The following is a 27,499-nucleotide window of genomic DNA, read 5'->3' on the forward strand; positions in this document are numbered from 1 at the left end:
AAGCTGAGCTATGTCCTTGCTCCCTCCTGTCCGTCTGCAAAGACAGATTTGGTGCTGTCTCTCTGGGCACCAGCACGCCCGTCATGTCAAGCCATGTTTTGCCGAGCCAATCCCCAAGAGCCCCTGTACAGCACTAGCAGGGCAATTATACCTTTTACAGACAATAGTGATTCAGAGCCACATGTAAACTTACATAAACAGGTTATATAACAAGTGGAGGTATGCACCCGCACACCAAACCTGCTGAGTCATGCAGGCCTGGATATCTGCTTTGGCCTATTCCTTGACCGAAGCACATCCATGTACCTTACACCATTGATTCTACCTGTCATGTGGAGAATGGTCTATACGGGAGCAAAAGGAGGCAGCAAGAGAACTAGCCAGAGGACGCTGCAAGCACTCAGAAAGGAGACAATGGAACTCAGGCATTTGGTGCTGAAATAAAGCAGAAAAGATGCCCTGGCAGAAGAGACTCAGCCAGGAGCAAATGACCCTGAGTTTTCTATCTCTGTCCTCAGCATCAAGTCATTCTATCCCAGAAACAACAAAAAGGTGCCACAAAGAGAGAAAATAATCCACAGCTTTCCTCATGGTAAGGAGGAAGCATATGACCGTGGCTGGAAGACTCTCCAGGCAGTTGCAGTGATGCTGAAACTAGACAATGTCCCAAATCTCTCAAGCTGTGCTGTCCAGCATGGTAGCCACTAGAGCCACATGTGGCTAAATTTAAATGTAAATCAATGAAAATTTAAGAAAGTTAAACTTCGGTTTTTCAGTCTCATTGGTCACATTTCAAATGCTCAACAGCACACATGGCTTCTGGCTATCATATCGAACAGCACAGATTCATAGAACATTTCAATTATCATAGAAAGTTCTATCACACAGTGCTGCTCTAGATGGCTAAGACACAAAGGAAAAGAAAGGAAAATGCCAGCTCACAGGACAGTCCCTAAAGGAATAATATTTACTATTTTCTGGCACATGAATGCTAATGTGGCCTTATTCTAGAGGATGTTTGCTATGCAAATAAGCATGGGCAAAAATAAGTGGTGGGACTTCCACAGGATGGAGATTAGAAAAAGAAGTATCATATGATAAAAAGTGAGTAGGAAATTGAAGCTGTGGGTATAAGAATCATTTTATTGCCAAATGCAAAAGAGCCAGCCCAACCAGGAAATTAACTGAAGCCAAATGAAAACAAATGGATCCTGAGACTGAAAACTGAGAGTAGGAAAGAAATGGGAGATCTGGGTACTGATGAATTAGGGAGAATGAATGGGAGTGGGCAAAGTGACAAGTGAGTCCAGATAAGGAAATCTTATGGTCTGAAATCTTGGAGGAGAAAAAGCCTGGGTGATGTGGAAGTCCAGTATGTGCCGTTGCCCATGGTAACTGACACAGAGGTGAAGAATATATTCAAGAACTCTAAGACCAGGATTTTGAAAAGAGTCATCAACATGGAGTGTTTTCGCTTTTTGCTATGAAAAGCTTCGATCATGTATAAAAGTAGAAAATTAATATAATAAATCCCAATATATTCTTCACTCAGCATCAACAATGAATAATTTGTGGCCAATCTTATCAACATGGATTTTACTGTTACCATTAAAGACATGGGAAGGTCTGGTCTTGGTGTGGAGAAAGGAAAGTGGGAACAGGTGGTAAAAACAGTAAAAGAAGGATGGGAGGTCCTCCTCCCATGGGTAACAGTAGAACAAATAGAAGAAGTGGAATTGGAAGTGGTGCTATTGCAAGAACAATGGAAACACCTAGCACAACATCTGGTACAGAGTACAGACTCAATAAATAAGAAGGCAGAAAGGGATGGAGATAGGGAAGAGCAAGGAACGTCTTATTCCCATCTCACTACATCTGTGGGGAATTTAAGCAGCAGGAGACAAACACAATGAAAGAGCAACCCCTTTAGAAAAGACTTTGAATTTTTAAAAATCTAGGTTGCAGTAATGGATACAGCCACCATAGCTTGTAATTGTAATAATCCAGTCAAGCCACATTATATCAATAAAATGTCGAGCAAAAATGACACAGCAGAGTTCACTCCCTGCTGACATTTGAAAATAAAACATGCTACGAAGAGTAATCTCCATTAATGTGACTCCCACCAGCCCTCTGTCACCTTTCCCTTGTCCTAATGAAGATCAGCCTCACCTGTGTGATTTGCCCTCAATAAGCACAAATATTCTCCATGAGCCAGTGAGCTACTCTTTCAGGTTAAGTGGGCATGACTACAAATGTCTAGTCTTATGATGCCTCAAAGGCCTTCAGTGGTTTTCTGTATTTCTTTCCATTTTACTAGAAATTTGCAAATGACAAAAGCTCAAAATCACAGCAAATGTTGGCTTCAAAGTTGGCCTCTTGGTACATTCTTAGTCCTAAAAATCTAAATGCAGTAAGTAAAAGCATTCCTGTGTGTTTAAGAAAATATACTAAATTTACCTTCCCTTTCCTAGAGGTAAAAAAAAAAAAAAGAACTCTAAAGTCTCCTGACATCACACAAGTTCAATGTTTGGTTTTCTAAAACACTGTGGTTCAGTTTCAGCCTGTAAGTCTATTGAACTAGTAAGATGGGTACCACTAATACATGTGGTTTACATTAATGCTATTCATGATGTTTATCCTAACTCTCTGCAGGAAGCAGCTCCACCATATGGTATTCATGTTTGTGTGTTGCTAAAATACATTCAGAATCCCCATTCTAAAGAATAATTCATCAGTTGCAACATAAATAAAACACATGCCTCTGCATTTGTTACTTAAAGAGCCGTTTTCAATCAGAATGGAAATACTGCAACAGTACACTCAGAATTAAATGTTAAAATCAGAGTCTTTCCAAGCCTGAATATTGTGATTTGGGATCAGCTGATACCTGTAAAACAAAACAGATGCTTAGAAATGAGAATTTCAAATAAGTGAGAATTTGGTGGCTTTAAAGAGGAGAGCAAGTGATTCAGTGCTAAAAAGAGTAAATTTCCTCAGCACCTTCCTAACTGTGAGGACATTGTGCTCATCTCAGGCGGATACTAAGTGATGCAGTAAAGCAGCAAATTAGAAGAATGTAAATTCTTTAGTAGGAATTGCACGCAGGGGAAAAATGCCTCCTAATGCTCATATTTGTTTTCATGTAAATAATGTACACTCTTCCTAAAATCAGACTGTCACGAGGCTAAGTAAGATGTCAAAATCTACAATAGATAATAAGCTGGACTCCAAAATGGCAGGTAGAGTTATATTCCTTCTTGGGTGCAATTCTTCCTGGTAAATGAGAAAGACCTGCCCAACGTTGAAATCCAGCAGTTTCAGTCTTTTGCTTTTTCTCTTATTTTTGGTAAGCGCATGTGTTCTTGTTCTTATCCTCTCTTTTTCTCCCTTTCTCTGATTTCTTATTACACTAAATTGTATGCTAATTGGTTGAGTGATCCCAGATGATATCATTTCTATTTTAATTGGCATAACTGTTATTGTTATTCCTCCTTCATCCCTCTGTTTGTCACCTTTGCACAGAACTGGTGATGCCTGCAGCTCTCTCTGAGGTTAATCGAAGCCTCATTGTCCCACAGTGGGTGAATCAGAGTTCTGTGTGTTTTCCTCCACTGTCTCTTACAACTGGGTGACTTAGGACAAAGGCTTATAGCCCCATCTCTGAAATGCTTTTAATTGGCTTCCTATCACCTCACCTTTGTTTTTCTATGCCTAACCATGTTTATGGCACTTACAGACCATATCCCAAAATTTAGCACCTAACTGTAATGTGCCTGGTATTCCACCCTCCCAAGGAAGCTTCTCAAGGGTTCACATCATGGAGCACAAGGGGTCGTTTGCTGCCTTCTGCTCTGTCCTGGAAATGTGGAAGGTCCTGCCCCAGCTCTCAGGGAGCTCACAACCCAACGGCCAAGACAAACAAGTTAACAGGATTTACAATACAGTGTTCAGAAGGGAGTTAGCACAGGAGGTTTAAGATATCCTAGGAGGACACCTGGCATATTTGGAGAGTCTAGAGTTCTCTGTATAAAGGGATATCTGAGATAGGACCGGAAGGATGTGTAACAGCAGGAAAAGGACTGGGACAAAACAATCTCAGGCAGAGAACATAGGTCAAAGTCTTTTTGGGAGGTGGGAGCAGGGCAGTTGAGAAAGCAGCAAAAACCACATCACAAGACCAATGAGATAGCACTCAAGTTCAGAGACTCTCAAGGAGTATGTATTTAGGTTGAATCATATGAAATTGCAAATCTTTAGACATTTCTAACCAGAAGTATAGCATATTTATACATTATGAAATGTAATGTTCTTTCTTTGTTCCAGTCATGCTACCTATGATTTTAACATATTCCCCTATAGACAATGTTGTGTGGGTAGTTTTCATCTAGCTGGAGAGAGGGTAGTCAGCTGCCCTAATGGAGAATATCCATTCCAGGGTGGTTGGATAGAAATTGAAAGCCTCTAATGGAAACTTCACCCTCCACACGACGCTCTATCAGTATTTCAGCAGTCTTGACAACTGATCAACTCTAGAGACGTTGTTAGCATCAGGGATGTAAAGAGTGATTTTTCACTGGTGAAATGAGTGATCAAGATGTGTGTATTGACCAAAATATTGTGCAGGCATTCCCATTCATGCATAATCAAGAATCCAGGAACCTCGATAGCCTATGCAGTTCACAACGGTGCCTGAGGCTTGATTCGGGAATTATCTTGGGGCCAGCTGCTGACTCAGAGGATTCTCCTCTCCTGAATCTGGCTATGACTTTAGCTAAATCTTGCTACGAAACCACTGCCTCTGTGTCTCTAGTGAAGCATTCATGCAAGGAGCTGTTGGAGCACTCACAGGGACCCAGAGCTAGGACTTTGTATCAAGCTTATAGAACAGGTTCTATGACTCTTTTGGTGACTCTTGGCTAAAAAAAAAAATGTTTGTATATGCAGCAGAATTCAAGCTGAGCCTTGCTGTCATTAAAACCTGATATCAAGCTTGTCCCAAAAGAGATTTATCACTCTCACCAACTTTCAATTATTTGAGGCTATATTTATATTCTAATACCAATACACCAATATTTTTCCCAAAAAGCTTAATGTGGATGATCAAATTGGCTTTGTTTGGTTCTCAAAATCCCTCTAGCATAGTGATAGGCATGTAGTAGGCAGTCCATCAAACTTAATTAAATTAGGATTTTGACACTGGTTGAAACTATAGGATTATAGATACATACGGGCTAATAAGAGAATGTTACAGATATTTGGGAAAAGATACTTTCTAAGAAAGCATCAGAGAGAACAGCCAATGTTTTCTCTAAGAGATGTTCTGTTCCATAATCAGAATGAATCTCAGCCCTGACCAGGTTTGGCACTATGAAATTTTGTATTCTGGCCTTCACATTCAAGAATGATCCCTAACATGCCCTTGGGTATGTAGAATGTTTCCACAGAGATGATGACAGTGTACAGAGTCATCTCTAAATGGTTTTTCACCATAAGTGACCATTCCCACTTATCTGACCTCCAGTTGCAAGTTGAAATAGTTTATTTCACTGTACAGTGGCTCTGAAACTCCATAGTCTTCTGATCCTCCATGGGGTCTTTCTCAACTCTTTTGAGAATTACCCACAGTTAACGGATAGAGAAGGTGAAGCCAAGAGATCTTTAGTTACTTGGCCACAGTTTCACCAATACTTCATGACAATTAGCATCACAATCCAGGTTTTCTGACTCCTAGTAAGGTGTTTATTTCACCATACAAGACATGCATCACAGTTCACAGCTTATTAAAACACAGACTGCTGGGCCCCATCCCTCGAGTGTCTGATTCAGTGTGGGGTTGGGGGGAGTATTTTGCATTTTAAGAACTTCCCAGGTAAGACTAATGCTGCTGATTCAAGGACCACACTTTGAGAATTCCTGCACTATATCATACTTCTTTCTTGCTTCTTAACCACCCTGGCCCTGCAACCAAACACACTCCTTCCTATGTAATCTGGATCAACCAAACACACTCCTTCCTGTATAATCTGGATCAGCTCCACTTATATGACCTCCAGCTGCAAGTTGAACCAAATACACTCAAAATACCACTCCATCTTCTTGTGACACTCAGCTCTAGGCCCTGCATTCTCATCATAGGTTTAACAAATGGTCTATCTTCAGGGAACTTCAAGGGGACTTTATTTTCTTTTTTGGAACCTGGGATGTCTGAGAGGATATAATGTAAGTTGAGCCTGGAAAAACTTCTTGGGGCCAGATCACAGAGCATCTAGATCACATTAAGGAGTAGAGATGCCAACTTTTCTGTTTTAGCACTAAAAGTTCTTCATCCTGAAAAACTTCTCAGGATTTGGCAAACCAGGATAGTTGTTCATTCTGTATAGCATGGAGTTTAATTTGTGATTTTAGACAATGAAATCCAGCCAATTTTTCAGCATATATGAGTTACTATGCTTTGTTCTAGCATTATGTCAGGTCCAGGAAGATGACATACTACTCCAGACCTTCGTGATCAATTGAAAGAGAAAGGTAGGTAGGCAACAAATTATCTTATTATAGGGTACATACTTTAATAGAAACTGTCTGCACCATAGTTATGGGAGCAGTATTGTGCTTTAGAAGTAGGAACCAAGAGAATAAAAAGCATGTAATTTTCAAGGACATGATTTTTATAATAGAGAACGCTGAGTATGTTCACAGGCAAGAGGGTGGGAGATAATACAGGGGAATAGTTCTCAGTTGAGGGGAGAGAATGAAACAGAGATAGTAGAATTACATGGAGAGGTTTTGGGTTTGTTTTCATTACACACCACATACCGTTAACTTACCTTTCCTGTTGAAAGTGAGCTTTGTTGAGAATCACCAATGCAGTGGGAGAAACTAAAGGTATAAAAAAGAGAGGAAAAATTAATAGAGATTGTCCTAGAAGAGGCAGGAGGAGGAGGAATCAACAGTATAACTGGAGGGGTGAGCCCTGGATAAGCAGAGTGTTTCATCTTTCTCAGATATTAGAAGAAAGGATGTGTCTCTTTGATGTCCCTAATCTCTGTTCTTAAGCCCTTTATCTCCCAGGGCTCTTTTTGGCCCTTTTTGAATCCCAGAGTCATCCGGTTCCTGCTGAGTAAGTCTGAGGAAATCATCTAATTTTGCTGAATCACAGTTTGCCTGTTTAGAAAATAGAGATAGCATCACCCCTGCAAACTCCTATTTGTAGCTCCTCTTTCAGTTACCTGTGACTGTTAACCTTTAGGAAAAGCAATTCAAGAAAGCTCTAGGTATACCTTGTCTCCAGAAAAGTGCTTATCAATTCGAAATACTATTTCAGGGGGTAGACCGACACTTTGGAGCCCATGATGGATTTTCCCAGATTAAGACCTCGCATTTTAGAGCAGGAACCAATGAAGCAGAATGTGCCACACGATCTATTAGGGATTGGGAGAAATGCATAATTGATATACGTTTATATTTTCATTATTATGTGTGCATTAGTATAAGGTATATAATATTGGTGCTATAGTACATAGTACACACACACACATATGTGTGTGTATATATATAATATATATATATAATATAGTAATTTTTTTTTTTTTTTTTTTTTTTTTTTTGAAGACAGAGTCTTGCTCCTGTTGCCCAGGCTGGAGTGCAGTGGCACAATCTCGGCTCACTGCAAGCTCCACTTCCCCGATTCACACCATTCTCACTGCTCAGCCTCCCAAGTAGCTGGAACTACAGGCACCCGCTCACATGCCCGGCAATTTTGTATTTTCAATAGAGACGGGGTTTCACTGTGTTAGCAGGATGGTCTCCATCTCCCTGATCTCGTGAGTCTAACCCCGCTTGGCTCCCAAAGTGCTGGATTACAGGCATGAGCCACCGCACCCATCCAGTACGTGTATATTTTAAGGTAACGATAAACCTATTTGGGGTTCTCCTCAAATTCACTAAAGGGTAATATTAAATTACTACCCACTTAGAAGAAATTTGTATTTTAAGTGACTAAGGCTTAAATAATAAAAGAAAGTAATAGAATTTCAGTGTCCAGTACATGAGGGAACACTGGCAGTCAGGAAGGATTTGAGGCTTTCCTGGAGGTCTTTGCGATATCCTGAAACCTCCCCATCGGCTGCTGCCTGCTTCTTTTCTGCCTAGGGATAGCCCTGAGAGGAAGGAAGAGAATTAGTATTATCCTAGCCCACAAAGACAAAGAGAGAAGATTTATTGATGTTTAACACTTAAGACTTCTATATTCTGCCATCATCCATTCCCCCTTAAACAAATGCTGGTTGTCACCAGATGATTATTATTACTATGCAGCCCAGATCCTCTGATGAATCGAAGCTGATGAAACACTCCTCTCAAGTAAAGAAACTAAACTCTTCCCAGGTGGCCTGATTTATCCCCTGGAAGTTGTGGTTTTCCAAGTGGAACCCTGGTTGCTGAAAAGCATTCCCTCATTGCAGTAGGATGGAAAGTTAACCCTGAAGAGCACTGTATTAGTTCATTCTCATTCTGCTAATAAAGACGTACCTGAGACTGGGTAATTTATAAAGAAAAGGGGTTTAATTGACTCACAGTTTTGCATGACTAGGGAGGCTTCAGGAAACTTATGGTGGAAAGGGAAGCAAATACATCCTTCTTCATATGGTGGCAGGAGAGAGAAGTGCAGTGTGAAGCAGGAGGTGGGGAGGAAGCTCCTAATAAAACCATCAGATCTCGTGAGAACTCACTCACTATCAAGAGAACAGCACGGAGGTAACCACCCCATGATTCAATTACCTCCCACCAGGTTCCTCCCATGACATGTAGGGATTATGGGAACGACAGTTCAAGATGAGATTTGGGTGGGGACACACAAACCATACCAAGCAAGTTTCTCCAGAATGGGAGATGGACATGAATGTACATGCAGGTGACCAAAGAAGAACGAGATTGTTCCCATGGATCTCCCTTACAGCAGCATCCTCAACCTTGAATGTTTGTAAGAATTCCCCAGAGAGCATGTGAAAACAGTCTCCTGGACACCATCTCCAGAGATTCGGATTCACAAGTCAGGGCAGGGCCTATGAATTTGCATTTCAAGTGAGCCCACAGGGATGTCTGTGCTGCCAGAGTGGCAATCACCCTTCGAGTTACAGAGCTGTCTGGCAAGCACCCTGGTTAGAGACCCCAGACAGTGTCACATCAATAGCCTCCCCAGTGGTCTGGCTCCCTCAGTACTCCCTGCTTTTGCCTCTCTAATTTGTTGGCTGCTAGAATGACCTTTCTAACACCTTAATGTATCCTTATCTTGTTTAAAATAATGTTGACTGTGGCCCCCAGCTAATTCTACAATAGGTCAACATGACACCATCAATGATGTAATACTGTAGGCCAAATTTGTTTTGTTTTGATTACAGTTTTCAACTGTGCCAGCACAGGCACATACACATCTCCTCTCCAGGAATTCCTTTGTCTCCTGTTAGAGAAAATCTGAAGATGCTCAGGGACATGCCAAGTCATATCAGAAGGTCAGTGAGGTGACATTCACCAACCACATGCTTTCTCTTAGATTTGCCTTCATTAAGACACCTTTCCACAGCACACATCACAATCTTATTCTCACCAACACTAGAATGTCCCAACTCCATGAATTTTTCTTTTCTTACTTGCTTTTAATAAAATGAGAGTGTTTCCTCTTCCATGGGATTTTAAAGATATGGAGAAATAGAGTGGCTAGACTCAAACTCCTGGGCTCAAAGGATCCTCCTGCTTCAGCCTCCTGAGTAGCTGGGACTACAGGCATGCATCACCATGCCCGGCTCAAAAGTGTTTCTTAATCATACCCTTAGTCTAGGTCATTCTAAGAAAAAGCCATTTGTTTCTCAGCATTGCTTGGCAGTATACTGTGAGAATTGAGAACACGTGATGATCTTAGTCTTCCTATCATAGCTGACATCTACAAATTCTCCTGTGTGTTTCTGTTTTAAGTCAGCTGGCACCAATGACCCTGCATTGGTCATCTTGTTAACAGTCCTACTGTACTGAGAGTGGGAGAAACTGAAACAGTCACAATTGCAGAAGGCAAAAAACACTTTGGAACTGTCCGCCAAGGCCTTTAGAAGAAATTCTGTCTAAAGACCTCTTATTTAGGTAACCACTGAAACAACTGAGGGAAGAAAAAAATAACCAAATGTATCATTGGGAAATTAGTTTCTGTTGAAGAAAGCCTAAGGCATTCTTGCGAAGATATCCCAAAACAGTGTGTCTGAATCTGCAGCGCCCATATCCCAGACCAAGCCTCACCTCAGAACCTGACTCTACCATTCTGGCCCTTCTACTTGCAATTTCCAAAACCAAAATGTTCAGGAATTTAATTCTTAAGTTTTCAAATTTTATTTCAAACAAAATTGTGAACAGACTTTCCTTAAAGAATAAATTTATTTGATCAAATAATTTAGAAATGTATGTTTATTGTAGGATTTATCTAAGTCCTTAGCTTATTAGAGTAGAATCTAGATGTGAAACCTGGCATGTATCTACACACACACGCTCACACAATCACATATATGAAACTTAATTCACTTGCTACATTAACAGCCTTGCTGGTACTCTCTCATCTTTCAAGAATGGCACAGTTGGCTGCCTTTATGTTTTCATTTAGCATCTCAAAATGGGCACTTCTTATTTGAGAAGGGTTACGGCATGACTCAGCCATTTAGTTAATCTGACTAATTAGCATTCTGTTGCCCATTAACAGCACTAAAAACAACAACTCGAGTTCCAAATATTTCTGATTTCCAAACAGACCTTTTCAGTGTCAAGGACATTTGTTGCTTCCTGACCTTGGCAAATTTTGGCCTAGTTAATACTCCAGAAAAAGCCCTCTTACCACCCTGAACAGAGAAGGCATCATTTTAAATGACCCCCTAAATTGGCAGCCTCCTAAACCGTACCACCTTTTCAAAAATACAATTCCAAATTAAAATTCTGTGTCAGGAGGAAAACATTAACCGAATTGCAAGCGTTCTTATGAGCCTCATTTAACTCAGGTGCATGAAGTTGAGAAGGCAAATTTACATAAAGCTTGTTTTGAGTTTGAAACTCAAACTCAAAACCAGAAGGCGGGGGTGGGGGGAGTGGGATCTATATATTTATAACTGTGAAAAGGCTGTAGCTAAAATTTAGATATAAAATTACAAAATTAAAATTCAGCATTTGCTCTAGGGCAGTGGGGAGGAAGAACGAGAAAGCTAGCTAAATACTGAGACAGCGTAACAGTATGTGGATTGCATGCCATGCAAACTTATCAGGTTCCCTTGATTCAAAGAGGGAAACCTAAGAGGCAACTTCATTGAAAGATTCAAAATACTCATGAATCAAACCAATGTTTTTAGTATTCTTAATTTCTCATTTATTTTATGTACACTTTTGCTGTAAAAATGTGAGAAAATGCACAAATATGTTTGTGCAATTTGTCCTGATTGTATGCTGATGATACAGAGAATAAAGACATGGTTCTTAATATTAAAGAATCCACCCTCAAGGGGGAAGACCTTCAGGAGAACAGTAATGTAACTGAAATGGGCAGACATGACCAGAGCAAAGAGGAGACCCCCCCACCCCCGTCCATAGGCAAGGGAGTGGGTCAGGGAATGTGTTCTGGAAGAAATGACCCAGGAAGTGAACCTTTTTACTTCCTTTTCTAGCTAGGCAAGCACTTCTTTTCTAGGTCTGCAGATTTCTTCTCATCTGGGTTATTAGTAGTTACTATAGGTAAATGTGTTAATTGTATTATACATATTTTCTCAATTATTCTTCCCCAAATCATATGAAATAGGTTTTACTATTATCATCTTTGTTATGGGATAAATGGTGTTCCCTGCAAAATTAATATGTTGAAGTCCTAATCCCCTGGACTTTACAATATGACTATATTTGGAGCTGGGACCTTTAAAGACATAACTAAGTTAAAACAGGGTCATGAAGATGGGCTTTAATCCAACATGACTGGTGTCCTTATGAGACGCAGTGATCAGGATATAGATAACACAGACAGACAACCAAGTGAGGACGCAGCAAGACGGTGGCCATCAGCAAGCCAAGGACGAGGCCTCTGAAGAAACCAAACCTGACCTTGGACTTTTAGCCTCCAGAACTCTGAGAAAACTTCTACTGTTAAAGCCACCTAGTCTGTGAGATTTTGCTATGAGAGCACTAGCAAACTAATATAGCGTTTTTGCAAATAAGGAAACAGAAACTTAGAATAGTTGCTCAAAGTTATACAAAAAGTATCAGAACCAGGATTTGAGACTGGGTATCTCTAATCCAGAGCTTCAGTTAACTCCCAAACACAACTGCATCCTATGAGCCCTTGCCTTTCTAGGTGTGCTCTGAACCCCACCAGGAATAATCCCCTTTGTAGGGCTTCCCACTCCCTTTATGAGCCCCTCTTCAGCACACCTAACTCTCATTAAATAAGAACTTGCACCAGCGGTGTATTCATTAGCATGGCAAATTCTCTCTGGGACTTAGGATCAGAGACAGACTGGGACCTGAAGGAAATCACAATCCCATGGGAGATGAAAAGTAGCAGTTAAATAGCATCCCAAGGAATCAAGTGAATGCTGAACGACTAGTGCAGGTGACAAAGAAAGAGCTATCTACCTCCTCATTGCCATACTCTCCCTTACTGCTATATCCGGTCCCCATCCCTAATCTGAAACTGCACTTGCCATGGTCTCCTAGTTTCCAAATCCAATGGACACTAATGATCTGATGTGACACATTTGTAAGTTTGACAGCACTGGCCCTGCCTTTAAAAAAAAAAAAAAAAACCCTTTTCCCTTAATATTCTTGGCATGATTCTCTGGTTTTCATTTTTTCTTCCTGATTACCCTTGTTCTGTATCCTTTTATGGTTCCTTCTCTTCATCCCATCTTTCTATATTGGTAAGTCTTGGATTCTTTTCTCAGTCTATCTCTTTTCTCTCTACATACTCAACCTTGATGATGACACCCATTCCCATATTGTCAACCCCACCCACCTATGACTCCTAATCTATAGCTCTGGCCCAGACCTTGTTTTTTAGCTCTAAACCTACACATCCAGCTGCCACAAAAAAGAACAAAGTATATTCTCCCAAAACTTATTTCTTCTCAATTCCACTTCTTGGTGAATGGCATCCAGTCACTCATGCCAGAAGCACAGGATGCACAGGTTTAGAAAGTTTAGGATAGGCAGGTATGGAAACCATGCAGGTCTTCATTTACACTAAGATTTCATTACTCCTTACTTAATTTATTTGATCTTCAGTGTCCTCATCTATAAAAGTGAAAATGATAATATCCACCTGAAGAAGCTTTTGTAAGGATGCAGTTCAGAAGTCCCCAAACCACTCTGATGTTCAATAGTTGGCCAGAACTCACAGAAGTCAGAAATGCCGTTATACTCTCGATTTAGTTTCTTACAGCCAAAGAATAAAGACTCAAATCAACAAAAGGAAGAGGTGCATAGGGCAGAGTCCAGTAGAGACCAGGCACAGAGCTTCCAGTTGTCTTCTCCCGGTGGATCACATGGACAGCAATAACTCCTCCTAGCAACAGTGTGGCACAACATGCATGGAGTATTGCCAACCAGGGAAGCTCATCTGAGCCTTAGTGTTCAGAGTTTTTAATAAGGGTCAGTCACATACACATGGCTGACCACCCAGGTGGCTAACATTAGCCTCTCCAGATGTCAAGCCCAAAGCCCCCACTATAAATCACCTTGTTAGCATAGGTAATATGCTAACATGTTACCTGGCATGGCCCAAGGTTCCAGGTAAACATCGATATTCTTGTCAGGCCTCCAGGTTGGTAAGAACCTCTAGGTTCCCAGGCACTGCTCAAGGATCAATACCTTTATTGCACAGAGGATTAATGAGTTCACCCACGTAATGTGTTTAGCACAGTGCCTGACCCATAAGTGCTCAACAAATGTTAATTGTTGCTAATATTTTCACTTTGTGTTCTTCTTTACTTTTGGTGTTCGGTCAGCTACCAAGTCCTAACAACACCATCCTCTTTCTTTTCTATTTTCCTTTATGCCCTTCCTTTGTATAGTGGAGGAAATATCATAATGAAATAAGAAAAGATGTAAAATGAACAGCTGAATTTGAAAAAAAAATCCAAATAAAACTTCTCAAAAAAGTGATCTTTGAAATTAAAAACTCAGTGACTGTCATAAACATCAGATTCGACACAGATAAAAGAGCAATAAAAATTCCAACTTTAATTTTATCCTAATTTGTCCACTTTTTTCATAAGAAAACATGCAAAAGGATTCATTGTTCCATTATTTGAAATAGTAGGAAATTAGAATCAATAAGGAAGTGCATAAAAAATAATATTTTCCATGGGATACTATGTGGCCATAAAAAGGAATGAGATCATGTCCTTTGCAGGGACACGGATGAAGCTGGAAGCCATCATCCTCAGCAAACTAACACAGGAACAGAAAACCAAACACCACATGTTCTCACTCATAAGTGGGAGATGATCAGTGAGAGCACATGGACACAGGGAGGGGAACAACACATACCAGGGCCTGTTGGGGGTTTGGGGGCAAAGGGAGGGAACTTAGGGGTCAGGTCAATAGGTACAACAAACCACCATGGCACACGTATACCTGTGTAACAAATCTGCACATTCTGTACCTGTGTCTTGGAACCTAAAGTAAAATAAAAGAATTAAAATAAAATAAATTTTAAAATAATGTATTTTTACAATGGAATGAGATTCAGAAGTTAAAATAAATGAGCTAGATTTAAATGTATAAATTTGTATAAATGCATAATAAATTATAGTAGTGAAAAGTAAGGTAAAATGGATAAAGTATTATGCCATTTATGTAAATTTCTAAACCTCAAACTATAACACTCAGTACTTTATACACATTTACATATTTTGAAAATGTATAAACACAGATTAGAAGGATACACACCAGATGTAGAATATTTCTTATCCCAGGAGAGGAGGGGTAGTGAGTGGGGAAGTCAAGAAGAGATTATAACATTTTTCTACTGCATTCTATTGTTACATTTTTTTAAAAAATTTCAGCCTGGGCAACATAGCAAGACCCCATCTCTACAAAACTTAAAAATTTAGCAAGGTGTGGTGGTGCATACCTGTAGTCCTACCTACTCAGGAGGCTAAGGCAGGAAGATCTCTTGAGCCCACCCAGGAGTTCAAGGTTGCAGTTAGCTATGACTGCATCCCTGCACTCAGCCTGGGTGACAGAGTAAGACCCTGTCTCTAAAAAACCTAAATAAATAAATTTTTTAAATGTAACTTGAGCAAATACAGCAAACATGCACCATGGATTACTTTCAGTTCTACAAATGTGTCATGCTCTCTCTTTCTCTTCCTTCCCCGTATCATACCTTTGTATTAGCCAGGGTTCGACCACAAAGAAAACCCAGTAAGAGATATATATAGTAAAGAATTATTACATAGAATTATCATATGACCCAGCAATTTTATTCTTAGGTATTTACCCACAGGAATTGAAAGCAAGGACTTACACAAATACTTATATTTCAGTGTTCATTGTAGCATTATTCACAACAGCCAAAATGTTCAACCCAAGTGTCCAGCAACAGATGAATGAATAAATGAAGTGTGGTATATACACACACTAGAATATTATTCAGCCATAGATACATGCTACAACATTGGCAAACTTTGAAAACTTACACTAAATGAAATAAGCCAGACACAAAAGAACAAGTATTATATGATTCTACTCATGTGAAATATCTAGAATAGCCAAATTCATAGAGGCAGAGAATATATTGGAGGTTACCATGACCTGAAAAGAAAGGAAAAGGGAGAATTATTGCTCAATGGCTACAGAGTTTCTGTTTGGAATGATGAAAAAAATTTGGACATACACAGTGGTGATGGTCTCACAACATTGTTGATATAATATAATACCACTGAATTGTACACTTAAAAATCTCTAAAACAGTAAATTTTGCTATCTATATATTTACCAAAATTTTAAAAATAATAATAATGTAATATATCAAAAACCATTGATTTGTAAACTTTAAATAGGTAAATTGTATTGTATGTGAGTTATATATCTAAAAAAGGAGAGAGATTTGTTGCAAAGAATTGGCTTATGCGGTTGTGGAAGCTGTCCAGGCAAGTGGAAATCCATGGGACTGGCTGTCAGAAAGGGCAGTTTGGAAGGCTGACGTGCAGACTGAAACTTCAGTCCATAGGAGGAATTTCTTCTTCCACAGGGAAGCTTTTCTGCTCCTTAGACCTTGCGACGAATTAGATCAGGCCCACCCAGATTGTCTGGGAGGATCTTCCTTACTTGAAGCAAACTGATTATAGACTTTAGTGACACTGCAAACTATCTTCATAGCAACACCTTGATTCATGTTTGATTGAATAACTGGCAGGAGCCTTGCCACATTGACCCACAAAACTAACCATCGCACTCATGGTTTATGTAATGAGTACATCTTCTTGTCCTTGACACTTACATGGATTCAAATGGCCAGAAGTTCCATAGGGTCCAAAAGCACTATGGAATCATTTTGAAAAATATAAATTACTTAATGTATGATATGAAAATTATGAGTATCATAATAACCCAATGGTTTTTAATATCTCCTGACAAAGGATGATGATTAATGTATTCTTTAAGTGTCTAGCAGAAATTCTATACTTATCCTTTAACAAAAATAAAGTCTGTGCCAGGCACTGAGCTTAGGTTGAGGATATTAAAATTAATAAGGCACAAAAACTGGCTGAAGGGAGTTCCCAGTCTACTCCTATTTACACAATAATAAAACATGAGCCTTCCGTAGTCACAGGATGATGGACTCCACTGATTACCTGGGTCTGCCCTGCCGTCCACTCTGGCTCAGATGTCTGTGTAAACATCCTCTGCTGACTGGCTTCCAAACCTCAGGCAGAGGCTGTACAAGTTGGAAAATTCAACAGTAAAAAATTAAAACACCTCCCATTCTTTCCAAAACATTACAGCCATTTCTCTCTGCTATACTTCTTTTCATGAAGAAACTTCCAAAGGCAAAATTTCAAACTTTAAAAGAAGCAAAAGCAAGACATTGTTTGCAATAGAGATACAAGAAAACAACAGTCTCCATATCTTAGGGAGTCTCCCTGTTCCACAGTTGAACTGCTTCTCATCTTCCCCCCTGCAATCTTGCTCCTGCACTTCTTATCTACTCTTCTTCTATATCCTTATTTTCCTTGGCCCCTTCATCATTTCCTTGATGATCATTTCATCCTGTGATAGCACTCAGAATTAAAGAGAATGCCATTCAGAGAAATGCAAACCAAAACCACAATGAGGTACCATCTCACACCAGTCAGAATGGCCATTATTACAAACTCAAAAAATGACAGATGGCAGACGCTATGGAGAAAAGGAAATGCTTACACACTGCTAGTGGGAATACAAACTCGGTCAGCCACTGTGGAAAGCAGTTTGGAGATTTCTCAAAAAACTTAGAACTACCATTTGACCCAGCAATCGTATTACTGGGAATATATCCAAAAGAAAATGAATCGCTCTACCACAAAGACATATGCACTTGTATGTTCATCACAGCACCATCCACAATAGCATAGACATGGAATCCATCAATGGTGGACTGGATAAAGAAAATGTGATACATATATAACATAGAATACTATGCAGCCATAAAAAAGAATGCAATCGTGTCCTATGCAACAACATAGTTGCAGCTATCACGAGGTCAGGAGATCGAGACCATCCTGGTCAACACGGTGAAATCCCGTCTCTACTAAAAATACAAAAATTAGCCAGGCGTGGTGGCGTGTGCCTGTAGTCCCAGCTACTCAGGAGGCTGAGGCAGGAGAATCACTGGAACTCAGGAGGCAGAGGTTGCAGTGAGCCAAGATCACGCCACTGCACTCCAGCCTTGGCGACAAAGTGAAACTCCATCTCAAAAAAATAAAAATAATAAAAAGTAAGCCATTATCCTAAGCAAATTAATGTAGGAACAGAAGCCAAATACTGCACTTCTCACTTTTAAATAGGAGCTAAACTTTAGGTGCATGTGGAATAAAGATGGGAACAACAGACACTGAAGACTGCAAGAGCAAGGAGAGAGGGAGGGGGGCAAACGTTGCAAAACTACCAGTTGGGTATTATGCTCATGGCCTGGGGGATAGGATCATTCATACTGCAAACCTCAACGTCAGGCAATAAGCCCATGTAACAACCTGTACATGTATCCCCTAAATCTAGAATAAAAGTTGAAAAAAATGAAAATAAACATCTTTTTTAAATGAACAGAATTCCACAATTCCCTTTCTAACCTGTTGGGTAGAAAGATGCAAAAAAGAGCAGAGCAAAGAAAAACTCTGTTCAAGGTGAAATGGTAAGTAGCTGGAACTTCTAAAATTGTTTTCTTTAAGTTTGTCTAACAGTATAATTTTTTAAAAGATGCCCAATAATTATTTCATGTTGATGATAATAATGAACTACAAATGACCTTGTACTTTTAGGAAACTTTACTTCATGAAAAGACAACCACTGCTATAATGTTGCAGCATATTCCTTTCTTAAGGCTTAGGAGTTTCGCCTCTGCACATTTTCACTGCCTTTAATTCTTGAATGTCTTTTGAAAAATAAAATCAATATTTTGCAAACTGAAACTACAATCTCCACCCTTATTGAACATCAGAAGCATGCAATCATGCATGTAAACTTAATTGTGAAAAATGAATTGGAATTCTATGAAAATTAATTTAATTATGCTCTCAATGTTTTCCTATTGATAGAATGTGCATATAACTCCTTTAGGACAATAACACGGGTTATGAAATCTAACTCATATGAGCAAAGGGGTTTTTGTTGTTGTCATTGTTATTGGAATTATTTAATTTCTCGTTTCTCTCAGGAACCATTTCATTCAAGTGAGCAGTTTCATTGCCATTTTAAAGGAGAAACTGAGGCAAATATATGATTAAACCAGGAGATTCCTAAGCAACATTACGACATATATTCCTGTTTCATTTGCCTTCTGTGCATCAAAATATCAGTGCAATGTTGTATGCTATTAGGCAATACAGAATCCCAGCACTGTATATTTCCTGACATTTTGGTTGAGCAAATACCCAAAGGACCTTCCCAGGTGGATGTAACTTGGCTCTGGGCAATTAGTGTCCAAAGCCACATTAATGTTGTCTTCCTGAATCTGCAACTTGACAGTCTGATAAACAATAGCACTGAGAGAGGTGTGAACTTCCACTATTTATCTCAATGGGCTGTTAACTTTGAAACCTAATTATGATCACTTAAATGCCAACACTCTTAATCATTTCACTGCTGATCACTGTACCAGAAACGTCCAGCCACAGTAATGTGCTTCTTCCTGGGGCTGCTGGACTCAATTGCCATGTCCTGATGTGTTTTTTTAGAATATCCTCTTGTTAGTAGTGTCAACCTCAGACTGGCTAAATGGGTATATTCAGTACTTGAGCTATTGGGTAAGCAAAGCACCTATGATGGTGCTTTAAACAAAGAAAAGGAATGAATATCTGTTGCTTCATTTTGTTTATTTCTTTGTAAATACTGGGCTTGATGACTTTTCTTCATGGAAATCTCTTAAGTCCTTACAGAAATCAAAATCCTTCAGAATACCAGAGTCATCACTGGGAATTATGTAACATAGGAGCAGAGAGGATGATTTTCCAAAAGTCACTGGCATGAATTTACAGTATAATTGAACTTGAGAAATTTCCAATGTCATACACTTCAACCTCCTATCTAAAGCGGGAAATATTTTATACAGTCTGACCAAAACCATGCAGCCTCTCTCTTAATATTTTCTGATTTAGCTAACTTACTGCCCCACACAGAAATTCATCCCATTGTTTGCTTCTTGCTTCTTAGAAGGTTCTTTCTTGTATTCAATGTAATTCTCTATTTATCCTTTGGCCCGAATTATCTTATCACAGAGAAAATATTTAGTCAATATTTTTCTCAATCAGGGCTCCAAGCAGCCATTGTATACCTATCAATCAACATACTAAATTGAATCCTTTCATCATCTTCAAATATTTTTAGCAGTTCTTCCAGATCTTCCATCCTAAATAGCACGTCATTGATAACAGCCTCTTTTATTGAACATTTATGTGCCATGATCTTTGCATGTAACTCATTTAATTATCAAGACTTCAAGAAATAGATAAATTACCATTTTACAGATTAAGAGATTAAGACTCAGCAAGATTAAGCAAAAAGGGTTGGTAAGTGAAAAGGTAGGACTTGAACTACCAGCTGGCTCTCCTGTGTCCTCACCATGCTGCCTTCCAACCACAGTTTCTCCAATATACCTTCTCATTGCAATATGGCCCCCTCTTTTGAATCTCTTTCCTAGATTAACAGTATCATCTAATGAATACATGTTATCATCCTTATTTTACAGTGAAAGAACTGAGGCTCTTCTAATTCCTGTATCACTGTTTCAGTACTTATTGACATTTCAGGATCACATTGCTTGATCTTTCCTATTTGCATATGATATTAAAACAAGCCAGAGTCCACCAGCATGGGATTCACATGCAGCCATGTTCCCCACAAGACTCAACATTGACGTGACTGATGATAGCATTCTTCCCCACTGAGCTCAGATACAGTCAAAATTTTTCTCAATCAGGGCTCCAAGCAGCCACTGTATACCTATCAATCAACAGAAAGCATAAACCCTGTTAGGCTCTTCAACAATGGCCACTAATGGGTTTATAGAAATAACATACTAAATTGAATATGACAAATTTCAAATGTGACAAATGTGGGTACATTGGGATGAAGAACCTGACAAAGATATTATAATGAGAAAAATGTACAACAGCAGCCAGGTAAAAGGCCATCATTAAATAAAGAGCAACCATTTACCAAAAACACAAGTCCAAATGAGGTCTTGGTCTTAAAGGGTATACAGTTAGTTCATTGATGTACAACACTCAGAAATTCAATAAACAAAGACTAAGAGCAAAATAAAACTGGTTCCTTCCCACTCCAAAAGGAATTTGCATTGTCACTTGTTTGCAGTGCAGAAGAGGCATGCATAATATAAATTTATTTTGTCCAGAAAAATCACCCAAAAGGTAATAGGTGTTGCTTCACATATGGAGAGAGAAAAGATGACGGAAGGAAGAAAAATGAAATGAAGGGCACAAACTGTCTTTGAGTTCAGTATATGTTATAGCAGGATTTCACTTTGACTTAAGTAAAATAGGCATACAATAAAAAACAAAAATCAGCAGAAAGTGGAAGGAAGGTCCCCTGGAAAACAAAAGTTCAGTCTTCCCTGAGGGAATATGGAAAAAAAAGACTGAATATTTTCTTTCTAATGAGCTTCCCACTCTGAGGCAAGAGGCACCGTACTGTCACACAGGAAAGGACCTGGGCAGTTGTTCTCTAACTGTGCTCCTAAAAATGCAAATTCTCAGGCTTACCCCGGACCAAATGACTCAGACGCTCTGGGAGAGTGGGGTGTGAGACTAAAACAGCAAGCCTCCAAGGATCCTCGTGTTCTCTGAAGTCTGAGAACTATTGGTCTATGGGAAGCCTACAGTGAAGAAGCCAGGATTGGCCCAGCCACAGCCAATATTGTCTTTATTTGAAACCAGCCACCACCCACCAACTAGTTCTCTGCACTTATTACAATTAATTTATTTGCAAAATTAAGAACAAGGAAAATCCATATACTCATACTTAAAATCTGTGCTCCAATGTGCCACTGTCCAAACCCTGCCTGGGAGCTCACATATTTAGGCTATTTTTTCACACAGTGTCCTGAGTAAAAGGACTGAATTTTTTCACACAAACCCTGCGCCTGAGCTGCTAAGCAGAAAATTTTGGAAGAGATTAGATATGTGCATGAAATTTTAAATAGTTTGAATAAAACCTTTGGGTTCAACCTTTCAAGTGTACGTCTCTTGCATATAACTTAGGAAAACGTTCCTAAAATCTACTGAAAATTGTTGAAAACTCACAATCTTTTGCCTCATATTCTGAAAATGCACAGTATTCAGAATCATTTTATTAAAATAAAATTGTTATCCTTTGTACACTCTAATGTTCACTTTTTCTGAGCCAACTCTACCACTATAGTTCCTCCAGTAAACTTGTAAGATTTTCTCAAACAAGTGTTATTTATTAAAGAGCAGCCCTTTTCCTGAATTCCTGTTTCTCTTGGCCCTAGATAGGTTCTGTTGTTGATAGATGTGTGCCAAGCCCTAAAATAAAAATCCAGGTTGAGTGATTTTTCTCTATGTTTATTTTATCCATCCAAATGAGTCTACATCCCTTAAGGGCACCAAGCGAGTCAACTGAGCAAGGTACTCGTCTATTTTGCAAACTTAGGTTGGAAGCTCTGTTTCAAGGTATTCTTAACCAGAATTAAGCTTCTTGGCTACCTCCAGAAAGTTATATTCTCATTTGTACATTGTATTTGTTATTTAAGAGAGGTGGAGAAGAGCAGGGGCTGACACCAGGGATATACTAAATGACAGCAGTTCATCAAAGATATTTGGATCATCGGAAGGCAACTAGTTCTCTCAAAATATCACATTATTTTTTAGTTCCGGTGCTTTACTAGTAGTTGAAAGAATCATACGCTGTATATGGAGGCAGTCAAAAATGATGAAATGTCTGGAAGGAAGAGGCTGATTAAGATGGCCAGATAGAACCCTCCAGCAGTCATCCTCCCCACAGTAACACAAATTGAACAACTATCCACACACCAAGAAAGCACCTTCACAAGAACCAAAAATCAGGTAAACAATCACAGTACCTGATTTTAACATCTTATCAAGGAAGGAGGCACTGAAGAAGGTAGGTAGAAAAGACAGTCTTGAACTGCTGACACCACCCTTCCCCATCCTGCTAACAGCAACTCCATGACACAGAAAGAGAATCTATGTGCTTAGGGGAGGGAAAGCACAGTTGTTTGTGAGATTTTGGACTGGAACTCAGTGCTGTCCTATAACAGCAGAAAGCAACACAGGGCAGAAATTGACTGGCACCTACAGAGGGAGCCTTTAGACTTGCCCTAACCAGTGGTCGGAATATGAGTTCTGGAAAGTCCCACCTCCAAGAGCTAAAGCCCTCTGGTGTCCTAAATAAACTTGAATGGCAATCTAGGCCACAAGGACTGGAATTCCTGGGCAAATCCTCATGCTGTGCTGGGTTCACAGCCAGTGGACTTGCGGGGCAAGTGACTTAGTGAGACACCAGCAGGGATGCCCAAAGTGTGTCACCTTTCCCCCAACCCTAGGCAACATAGCTTGCAGCCTCAGAAGAGACTCCTTCCTTCTGCTTGAGGAGAAGAGAGAGGATATTAAAGAGGGCTTGACCTTGCAATTGGGTTACGGTTGCCAGCTCAGCCACAGTATAAGAAGGCAATAGGCAGAGTCTGGAGGCCCCAATTCCAGGCCCTAGCTCCAAGAAGAAATTTTTAAACACACGCTGGTTCATAAGGGAACCCATTGCCTTGAAGGGAAGGACCTAGTCCTGGCAGAATTCATCAGCTGCTGGCTAAAGAGTCCTTGTTCAGTTTTTTCAGTTTAAAATAATGTGCTATAAGATCTTATTTGCAAACTTCATGGTAACCTCAATTAAACAAGCATGCAACCAAGAAATAAAAAATAAAAAGCAGGAAATTAAAACATTCCACCAGAGAAAATCACCTTTACAAAAGAAAAGAAGATAGGAAGAGAAGACAACAAACCAACTAGGAAACCACAAAATGGCGGTTGTAAGTTCTTACTCATCAATAATAATATTGAATGTAAATGGACTAAACTCTCCAATGAAAAGACACAGAGTGGCTGAATGGATTTAAAAGCAAACAAACAAACAAACAAGCAAACAAAAAACAAGGCCCAGTAATCTGTTGCCTACCAGAAACAGAATTCACCTATAAAGACACATATAGACTGAAAACTAAGGGACGAATAAAAGGTATTCCATGCAAATGGAAACCATAATAAAAGCAGAAGTAGCTCTTTTTTGTCTGATACTTATATCAGGCAAAATAAATTTCAAGACAAAACTATAAAAGTGACAAAGAAGGTTACTATATAATGATAAAGGGGTCAATTCAGCAAGAGAATATAACAACTTTAAATATATACGCACTCAACACTGGAACACCTAGATATATAAAGCAAATAGTATTAGAGCTAAAGAGAGAGATAGCTCCCAATACAAGAATAGCTGGACACTTCAACACCCCACTTTCAGCATTCGTCAGATTATCCAGATAGAAAATCAACAAGGAGACATCAGACTTCATTTGCACTATAGATCAAATGTACGTAAGAGATATTTTTGGAACATTCCATCCAATGGCTGCAGAATACACTTTCTTGTCCTCAGCACATGGCTCATTCTCAAGGATAGACCATGTGTAAGGCCAAAAAGCAAGTCTTTAAAAATTCAAAAAACTTGAAATTATATCAAGTATCTTCTTTGATCACATTAGAATAAAACTAGACATCAACCACAAACACATGGAAACTATACAAACACATGGAAATTAATACATTACTGAATGGTCAGTGAGTGAGTCAATGAAGAAATTTAAAAAGAAATTTAAAAGTTTTTGAAACAAATTAAAATGGAAACACAACATCCCAAAACCTATGGGATATAGTAAAAGCAGTACTAAGAGGAAAGTTTGTAGCAATAAGCACCTACACCTAAAAAGTAGAAAAACTTCAAATATACAACCTAATGATGCATCTTAAAGAACTTGAAAAGCAAGAGCAAACCAAACCCAAAATTAGTAGAAGAAAGCAAGTAATAAAGATTGGAGCAGAAATAAACGAAATTGAAATGAAAAAAAAATACAAAATGTCAATGATATAAAATGTTCCCTTTTTGAAAAAAATAAACAAAATCAACAAACCTTTAGCCAGACTAAGAAAAAAGAGAAGACCCAAATAAACAAAATAAATATTTTATTAAGAAAAAATAGCCAACTAAATAAATATTCCACTAAGAAAAATGAGAAAAGACCCAAATAAATAAAACTAGTTATGAAAAAGGAGATATTACAAGTGATATTGCAGAAATTCAAAGGATCATTACAGGCTACAATAAACAACTTTATACCAATAAACTGAAAAACCTAGAAGCAATGGATAAATTCCTAAATATATACAAACTACCAAGATTGAACCATGAAGAAATCCAAAACTTGAACAGACCAATAACAAGTAACAAGATTAAACAATAACAAATAATAAGTAACGATATCAAAGCCCAACAAAGAAAGTCCCAGGACCCGATGGCTTCAATGCTGAATTTTACCAGGCATTTAAAGAAGAACTAATACTGATCCCACCCAAGTTATCCTAAAAAATAAAGGAGGAGGTAACACTTCCAAACTCATTTTATGAAGCCAGTATTACCCTGATAACAAAACCAAAGACACATTAAAAAAAAAATTACAGGCCAACATCCCTGATAAACACAAATGCAGAAAATCCTCAACAAAATACTAGCAAACTGAATTCAACATGTATTAAAAAGATCATTCATCATGACATGATAAATCCCATCAAAGTGGGATTTATCCCAGAGATGCAAGCATGGTTCTACACAAAACAATCAATGTGATATGTTATATCAACAGAATGAAGGACAAAAACCATATGATCATTTCAATTGATGCTGAAAAAGCATTTGATAAAATTCGATATCCTTTCATGATAAAAAACCTAAAAATAAAACTGGGTATAGAAGAAACATACCTCAACAAAACAAAAGCCCTATATGACAGACCCACAGCTAGTACCTTCCAGAATGGGGAAAAAGTGAAAGCCTTTCCTCTAAGATCTGGAACACAAGGATGCCCCCTTTCACTACTGCTATTTAACATAGTACTGGAAGTCTTAGCTAGAGCAATCAGACAAGAGAAAGAAATACCTGGGCGCAGTAGCTCACGCCTGTAATCCTAGCACTTTGGGAGGCTGAGGAGGGCGGATCACCTGAGATCCGGAGTTCAAGACCAGCCTGACCAACATGGAGAAATCCCATCTCTACTAAAAATACAAAATTAGCCGGGCATGATGGTGCATGCCTGTAATCCCTGCTACTTCGGGGGCTGAGGCAAGAGAATCAGTGGAACCCGGGAGGCAGAGGTTGCAGTGAGCCAAGATCGTACCATTGCACTCCAGCCTGGACAATAAGAGCAAAATGCCATATCAAAAAATAATAATAATAATAAGTTCAAAAAAAAAAGGAAATAAAAGGCATCCAACTTGGAAAGAAAAACATCAAATTATCCTTATTTGCAGATGATATGATCTTATACTTGGAAAAACCTAAAGATATTATCAAAAAACTATTAGAACAGATAAATTCAGTCAAGTTGCAGAATACAAAATCAACATACAAAAATCAGTAGCATTTCTATACACCAATGTGAATAATATGAAAAAGAAATCAAAAAATCAAAAAAGTAATCCCACTTACAATAGCTACAAATGAAATAAAATATCTAGGAATTAACCAAGGAAGTGACAGATATCTATAATGAAAACTATAAAACACTGATGAAAGAAATTGAAGAGGACACAAAAAATGGAAAGATATTCCATATTCATGAATTTTAAGAATCAATATTGTTAAAATGTCCATACTTCCCACAGCATTCTACAGATTCAATGTAATCTCCATCAAAATACAATGACATTGTGCACAGATATAGAAAAAAAAATCCTAAAAATTAATTTGGAACCACAAAAGATCCAGAATAGCCAAAGCTATCCTGAGCACGAAGAACAAAACTGAAGGAATCACGTTACCTGACTTGAAATTACACTACACAGTTATAGTAACCAAAACAGCATGCTACTGACATCAAAACAGACACATAGACCAATGAAACAGAAAACAGAACCCCAAAATAAGTCCATCCATCAACAGTGAACTCATTTTTGACAAAGGTGCCAAGAACTTACATTGGGGAAAGGACAGTCTCTTTAATAAATGATGCTGGGAAAACTGGATATCCATATGCAAAAGAATGAAATTAGGCTGGGTACGGTGGCTCTCGCCTGTAATCCCAGTACTTTGGGAGGCCAAGGCAGGCGGATTATCTGAGGTCGCAAGTTGGAGACTAGCCTGACCAATATGGATACACCCCCTCTCTACTAAAAATACAAAATTAGCCTGGCATGGTGGCGCATGCCTGCAGTCCCAGCTACTCCGGAGGCTGAGGCAGGAGAATCACTTGAACCCAGGAGGCAAAGGTTACAGTGAGCCAAGATCACACCATTGCACTCCAGCCTGAGCAACAAGAGTGAAACTCCATTTCAAAAAAAAGAAAAAGAAAAAAGAAAGAAAGAAAGAAACTAGACCTTTATCTCCTCTCACCATATACAAAAATCAAATAGAAATAGGTGAAAGACTTAAATCTAAGACTTCAAGCTATGAAATTATCACACACACA

Source organism: Rhinopithecus bieti, unplaced genomic scaffold (genome assembly GCF_001698545.2).
Source record: "Rhinopithecus bieti isolate Rb0 unplaced genomic scaffold, ASM169854v2 scaffold_5260, whole genome shotgun sequence".
NCBI classification, from domain to species: domain Eukaryota; kingdom Metazoa; phylum Chordata; class Mammalia; order Primates; family Cercopithecidae; genus Rhinopithecus; species Rhinopithecus bieti.